Genomic DNA, 8,428 nt, shown 5'->3' on the forward strand with positions numbered 1-8,428 from the left:
TATATATATAGGAGTTACTCATTGTTGATAGGGGTGGAAGAGTCTTTAAAGGATATCCAGAATAATCTATGCTTTTCAAGATGAGATTGTAGTGAAATAAGTATAAAAATAAATAAACAAGGATATGAGTGTAAGAAGAAATGAGATCTCTATAGAATAGTTTTTCGAATCAAAGAGAATACCGGTTACAGAATGATATCTCATATTAATAAGACTATGTTATGATGTAATAACGTCATTTACAGACCTTTTTTATATTAATGATTTTTTTTTCATTCTTTTAATAACAGAGTTGCTTTTTCGTGTTTTTATAACAAAGCAAAATTCATATTAGATTTTCAAATGAGTACTTTCAATACTCTTTACGAGAAAATCTAATCTTCTCGTGTGATCTTTTTTTTTCGATTCCTGTAAAACAGAAAAACATTAAATTAATAAGTTGTATTACCTATGGTTACATAAGTTAGATTGGACACTACCTTCTTCAACAGTTGGTACTTGAAGATATACGGTGAAATACTTGATACTTAATTAATAAATACTTATCTGATATGTTGATGTGTTCGTTACATGTGAAGTCGGCTAGAAATATTTGGAGGTAAGGGGCATCCTCAGTGTGATAATCTTAGAATAGTTTGTCTAATTTATATTTACATGTTTCGTCTAAGAACCTAAAAGAGCTCCTAATAATATAAGCACTACTAGCGCTCCTTGTGGCTGGTAGTAAAACCTTACCTTCCCCTAGCGACATCTGTGGAGAGAAGAAAAGACTAAGGGCATGAGAGAGCCCTATTCTTCGGAGCAAATCTGATTTTTCCCTTCTTCATTGGAAATCAATCTTATCATGTGTGAGTAGATCATTTAGTAATTGACTCCCCGGCAATACAGGAGAGGACTGCGGAGGAGGAGGAGTAAGAATCATGGTAGTAAGTTCACCTCTAATTAATTCTTCTTCGTTAACATTCATCATCATCATTACCATTAATAGCTACGATTTCCACATACCCCAAAACAAAATTAATTAACCCATTCTAACCAGAAGTGTTATCTTTCGGTCATTCCCTACAACCATGTTGTAAATTATGCAATAGATGTTTTCTTTAATTTTCTTTACAATTGATTTTCAAATACACTCCACTAACAATACCCATCCAGCAAACTAAAGTGAAGTAAGTTGAAGAAGCACTACCTGATGGTCCTCTAATTGTCGACGTTTTTAAAAGTTTTTAGTTCATTTTATATGTTATTATTATTTTAAAACAATCATGCCTAATGGTATTTTAATGGGGTCATCATCAGAAGGTCATCTAAAAACGAAATTGAAAGATTAGCTGGTCTGCCGTGTTCGACGATTCGAGAATGTTCGATATCGATAGTGTTAAGAAAGTTCGATAACCTTAATTTACTTATCATTGATTAGGAAAGATTAAAAAAAAAATTACAATTAAGTGGAATCGTAATCTTAGTCAAGTGCAATTTTTCGTATTGTTTGCTTTTCATTATGTAAGTAAGATTGATTTTTTTTTTTGACCTATTATATGTCATAAATTATTGAGCCTCAATACACATTGAAATGGGTTAAGTGAAACCTTAAGTAATTTTGGGTAGGTTCAGGTGGATATTTATAGGACTAAACTAGGACTTTTTCTTTTTTGATTAGTAGAGAAACAATTCGAAATTTATTTTATATAGACTAGCACCCGATTGAATTTGTGTACCATCTTGGGATTAAACCCAACATCTATAAATTATGCATCGGACTTTTAATTCGTTAAGGGTGAAATCCGGAGGTTGATGGCAGTGTACATCTATTCATCTAATAACAGTTTGAGCAGCAACACGTCCTTCTGTAACTATTGATAGAAGATAATCGATTAGTAGTGGTACAGATTTTTTCAGTAGAGAGAAAATAAACTAAGTGATAATGCAAACACCGTTGATTTTCTTTTTTTTAAATTTAAATATAATACTTATTCACCATTTATATTATTTATAAATTTATGATCAAATTTATAAATAATATAAGACGAAGACGATAATTTGTTCTTATAATTATTATTTGCAATAAGGGCTGGGCCTGGGAACCCACTATTCACACCATGCCTACATTGTCATCCTATCGTAATTAGCAGCTGTCATGGATAGAAGAAGAATGAAGACGGCGTAAGTTTTGCCCAGCCGGCCGTGGACGGCAGGTAGTAATTATTGCGAGGAGCTAGGGGGCTAGTTATTATAATAGCCCTGCAATTAAAATGATCAACTGGAAATATACTATCATCAGGGCAATGCTAATCTCATTAATTACCGTTAATGGCAGTTCTCAGAGTGAGCTGTTAGCGGTTGTTTAGGGCCATGCGCTGCTCCTTCTGGGCCTGGGTGTGTCTTGGGGTCAGCCAATAACCTATTTTGGATTTGGGGTTATCTTATTATAAAAATAGTATGAAATACAAAAACGCATTATCGATTGCTACGTTATCATTAAGTAATTACCACCAAAAAATGAATCTGGTTTGTTTTTATATTTTGATACTAAAATATTTTTTTCTTTCCTTAAGTTGAAGAATGAACATTTATATTACCAGTAGGTTTCAATAATTATCTTTTCAAGAGATGTGGCTAACTCAAAGGCTTGTTTAACTGTATACTTTGACAGAAACAAATAGCCTTCAAGTTCCACAAGTGGATATATATATTTTTAACAGCCTTAATTGGCAGGTTTATCGCGACCCTTACAGCAGAATCCATGCCATCATGGAGTGGTATGGTGCAAGCGAGGTTAAACAGAGGCCATTCAATTATCCCAACACGGGACCAGTGCCGATTTAACGTCGTTTTAATCCTCCGGTTGGTCGTTTCGTAGGATTGGTACTGCCCTACCACAGTTATTTAGAGCCTGCGTTTCGGATTCGAAACTATGCTATTCATAGTGTGTGAGTGTGAGCTCGATGGAAAAAACCCAGTTATTTCACCCTGATAAAATAATAATAATTTAATATAAATAATAATTTCACCCTGTTCATACTTTAATAATAATAACTAGTGAAAATTTATGGGCCTGTCAAGTATCGTTAGGGGAATACAAAATGTTAAAAAAATAAATAAATAATTTTTGATTCGGAGCTCCCTTTCCTTGAAACTACGTACCACACAAGAACACCTAACACATCATTTAAAGTAGAAAAGAATTGCTAAAATATGAGCCCTAGTAGAACTGTTTACGTTCAATAGTTTTAAAAGGTAACATTTTTTGTTTAAATCTTTTTCTAAAAATACAAAATATGTTAAGATAACAGTCAGCAAAGCACATATGTTTTGTCTTATCAAAAACAAGTGAGGGGCAAAAATTAAAACCGCTACAAAACTTACTTGTTTTTTCCCCATTTCGTTATCTGAAGTTGTGTGTTTTCGGGCAAAATTATTTTTTATTTATTTTATTTATTTATTGATATTACAACTGTATAAAAAAAAAGTAAATTTGATCATAATGACATAATGATAATGATAGATACAGCATGTAGAGAAACTACCCAGTAGTAGAACTCTAAAAACATTTTACAATATAAGGTCACGAGCCCATCTTCTGGCAAAATTATAAATTTTTTTCCCAAAGATCCTCCATGTTTGTTACTAGTCGGCGGCTTTATAACAAAAATCATTAAAAAACAAGTAAAATATTTTTTTTAATACCTTGAAAACTGATCGTTTTTCGAATAAAAACATATAATAAATAATTATAGTAAGCTAAATTTTCTAAAATTTTTATATTGTATTTCATTTTTGACAACAGCGAGCTTAATAAACGCCACTTTTCGGTTTTCATTAAGTTTTGGAGTTATTTATTAAGAATTGAAAAAAGTTTATTAATTTCAGAGTGAGGTGTAGATAGTTGGCCGTAGATTAATGATTGGACATGTTTGTCGGGGGGGGGGGGTGCGTCAGCATACAAATAAATAAATATGGTTTTGTTTATTTATGTTGTTCTTTCCGGACCGCACCCCTCGACAAACTTCTCCAATAATTAATTCATTTCACTTTAAACTCTAAATATCATTTTTTTATGATATTCCGATTTTTGGTTATCATTTTATGTATTGAATAAAAATTAAATTGTTAGAATATAAGCTCGAAAATATTTTTTTTCTTCTTTATAAACATGTAATTATTATAATATTTTATTTTATTTGGTATAAAACAATTTTTCCTGTGAAGAGTCTAATAAATATTTAATTTAAATTCTTTTTTTTAGGAAATATATTAATACTAAAGCTAAGAAATAGTTTATTGGGAGGATAGAAGAAATTTTAGAAGGAAAAATGTTATAGATGTTTTTATTTAATTATTTATAAATGAATTGTTTTATATTGATGGAAAGTATTTTATTCTTATAAAAGTATTATTATTTATTATTAACTCATTGACCTTGACAGATTGAATGGTATCAAGAAATTCAATAACATCCTTTCAAGATTTTCTTTAAAGATTCAACCTGCCTCTAGAAATTGGTGAAAAAAATTTGCTGTTAAGTTAGCTGTGCATATTTAATAGAAATTCATGTTTTTCAATGGTTGACTATGGATTCTGGTTTTGCTTTGACACATCTGCTGGAATTTTTTGTCTTGATGAAACCGTGGATTTTTATTATTAATATAATAAAATTCCTTCACACCGAAAGTTGAAATCTAACAACTTCTGTCTTGGAAGTTGGTGCTCCAGCGAAGGAATAAACTGCAACCAGGATGACGTAGTAGACAGTGAGGAGTTAGTAACATGCTCACCGACAGCAAATCAGATACCGCAACCTTCAGCGGTAATTTACTCCATCTAGATATTCTCGGACGGTACATTAAATTACCGAAGGCATGTCTGAGTCCTATGGTCCGAACGAACCCCTTGTACGACATATCGATGCATTACCATTACATAAATATTTATGTAAACCACAATTAGAAGTGCGGGGTCTGCTCTATCATGTATGAAGGTTCTTATTCGCTACGTGTACTCGTGACTTGGTTGACCGTAGGGCTATTATTATAGACATTATCTTCATTGCTATCTCATGCTGTAAGATAATGAAACGTTTCATACAGCTAGTAGCGTTTGTTATTAATAAATAAATAGATCCGCAAAGGGAACGCTCAAGTCCTATTTCCTATACCCGATCTTGTTATATTTTAAAGGAATATTGAGAAATTTTTCATCTGTCATAACAAACCTTTATTTATAAAAACCAATGAAGTTTGAGATACACGAATGATTCATCCCAACAAGTAAGATTGAAGCACCTGATTTTATGGTGGTACTTATTGTTGGAATTAACTTCACAAATCAACATTTATAACATACCTCCTGTAAACCAATTTTTTGAAATCCCTTTTACCTTATGGCAACATAATGAAGAAAGAGCTTTGGAGATCGAGAAGTGGAAGAAGGCCTAGATTGCGCTATGGTCTACGCACCTAAAATAGGACCAGCCAATGAAATGGCAGGAAAGAAAGTAGAGGGGAATAAGTTCTTTTTTAGCAAATAAGAACGAAGAGAATTCATTCTCTGGTTGAGTTCGAATTTGTAAAGTACAAAGGAACAGGAAAGGACTCAAGTCGTGGACTCCAGCGAAGCAAGGAACTGTCGAAGTCCGCCTGAACCGAGAAACCCGAATCCCGCAACACATATAAGGTAAGTAACTGTCTTAATTTTTAATGGCGAATTAATTAGAAATTATAATCAATAGAATAAGTATGGAAGCCCGATATTCGTAATTTCATTGCAGTATTAATCATTAAAATGACAGCCGGTTCAAGCTCTGTTTCATAGATATTACTCATATGTAAATATAATCTAATGTTACCCTGACTTGATTTTATTGTTTAAACACCTGATTAGCATAGCTTAGTAAATTGGTGAACACACCATTGGAAAGGATATTCAATCAGTTATGCACAATCACATCTAGCATACCATGGCTAGGGGTTCTTTGGTATCTTGTTCATGGTTTCAATATATAGGTAAAACAAAAAAGTCGATTTCCATTAGAAACCAAGAGAAATACACAAATAGGTAATAAAAGCTGTTTCTGTAACCCCCATCCGCCTTAGAACCGCGGTCGCTAGAAACATAGCAAAACATTTACTCAACTAATGGTTTATTATGACATTTTTTCTTTATGTTTTATCGGATAGGCTATTCAGATCTTTTTCATGTGTTTCCACTTTCCGAAAGCCTTTTGTTCCGGATAGTACCAATCATTGATTGATTGGTCTTCCTCGTTTTATATCAGGCTCACTTTCCGGCCCGGGTGAGCGTATTGTTCTTGATGAACTTTGGGTAATCATCTTTTTATGTATTCATTTATGGTAACTTTTTTGTCAGATGTAAAGGTTTTATTTGATTTTATGATTCTCATGCTTTTTCACTTCTTAATTTTCAAAATTTCTTCAATGTATCAAGATAATATAACTGTTTAAGTATAATTTTAATGACATTGATGTCACCATAGACCAAACATATTAAAAAGGATGATAAAAATTGCATTGTTTGGCTTTATTAGGTATGTGAAAAAGAAATACAGAAGTATGTAAAACAGTGGTTTTTAAATATATATTTTTTTAAAATTATCAGATAGAACTTTACAGGAAGTAGATTTAGGTTTAATAGTTACTTATTTATTTATTGACCTTTCTGGGACAATGATCTAATGCCGTTGTTATTATTTTTAAGTGTATGATATTCGTTTAATTTTATCTGATATTGGTGTATCTAAAATTTATATTTGCATATCTGAATATTTTATGGGTGAAGGGCAGTAGTTTAACAGATGTTTACGAACCACTAAGCTGGAAATGAACCCAATAAGGTCCAAACCTACTTCCGGTTTGGTGCACAGTGGGTTCCCATCGGAAAATATTTGAAAATTAGGCCTGTTTGAAGAGTATGTTGAGTCACTATTATTATGTACTTACTTGTAAAACCATTCAGCTAGCATCCAAAACTCAGAAAAAATAATAAATAAAATAGTTCTAATAAAATATGTGTTGCCGGACCATGTATGTTGTGTGAATTTGGGAAATTGCTTGAGTATATTATCGCTGATGAGTAAATATTACAAGATCAATTTATTGGGAAATTAAATTACTTTTATTTTCAAGAATATTAAAGCGTTCATGATGAATGATCTATTGAACCTTAATGTAATATTTCATATTTCATGAACAAAATTGTATGCCCTTCAAGTGTATTTTTTCAGCTATATTTAATGTGTATCGCGTTGAAGAGCAGACTGGCATTCAGCGTGGCAGTTGAAGAATGACATAGACTTCAGCTGCCATATGATTCAGCTCCTTAAACGACAGGAGTGGAATGCGGTCGTAAATTTCTGGTGCCACGACAGCCGCAGATTACCGAAGGCGGTGTAAGACGACTAAGTCATCTATTCTTCCATGACGTCGAAGTGTGATTTGCATGAAGGTGTTTTATTGCTCACATTTCACTTCTTCATGGCTGTCTGGATTAATTTAAAGACAGGAAAGTGTATAGCGGATGAATATAAATCCGCCATGACCTGTCTAAATATTTTAGCTTTTATATGTTGCTATTTTCGTATTTGTTATTTACTACTGAATAATAATTTTTATGTAATTGTTTTTTATATTGTTTTTTATTATTATTACTATGGGATTGCAAACCGCTGCCATGTCCTGTCTTTTTCCAGCATCAAGAGGCAATCATTTATTTTGATGGCTGATGTCTTCAAATTTCAGCCCCTTGCTATTGCTATTGGCATCATTCGTGATGCAACCATCTTAGTCTCATCTTTTGAGTCACCTCTTCTTCTTTTCCTGGTCAAGTTCTTCTCTGTGCAAAAGTTGTCATCAACACCCTAGTAATCAGATGTATATGCTACTCTTGAGAAAATGTATTTTTAAATCTTGGGAAATAGCGTTAACATCTATGATTAAAGAAAATTATTATTCAAGAGCTTATATGAAGGCGTAGCTAAATTTTAAATTAAAATAAATAAACTATTAAATCTTATTTAAAAGAAGTAAAAGTTTTTCCTCGCAAAGAAATGGGTTTATATATTGAATTTATGTACAGCAGGCTAATTTAGTTTACCATAATTCTTTCTATTAAAACCTATGACCTCGTATCTTTTTAAACACTATCTTGAATTTTACTATCTTTTCCATTAAACTCTCACTTAAAATATTTTTTCTAAAAAGCTAAGATTCCCACATAGTATTAAAATATGATTATTTAATTGGAAGAAGATAGTTGACCGTAAGAAGTAGATTGTAGGAAGCGGACTATAATAAAAGTATCAAAATAGTAAAATAAAACTAATTATTGTAAATCAACGTTTCGCCACACCTTACATTACAGGACTTCGTCAGGGCTCTCAGATTAAAACGGAGATGAAGAGTGAAAAAAGTTC

Source organism: Halyomorpha halys, unplaced genomic scaffold (genome assembly GCF_000696795.3).
Source record: "Halyomorpha halys isolate HHAL.00 unplaced genomic scaffold, Hhal_1.1 Scaffold476.1, whole genome shotgun sequence".
NCBI lineage: Eukaryota > Metazoa > Arthropoda > Insecta > Hemiptera > Pentatomidae > Halyomorpha > Halyomorpha halys.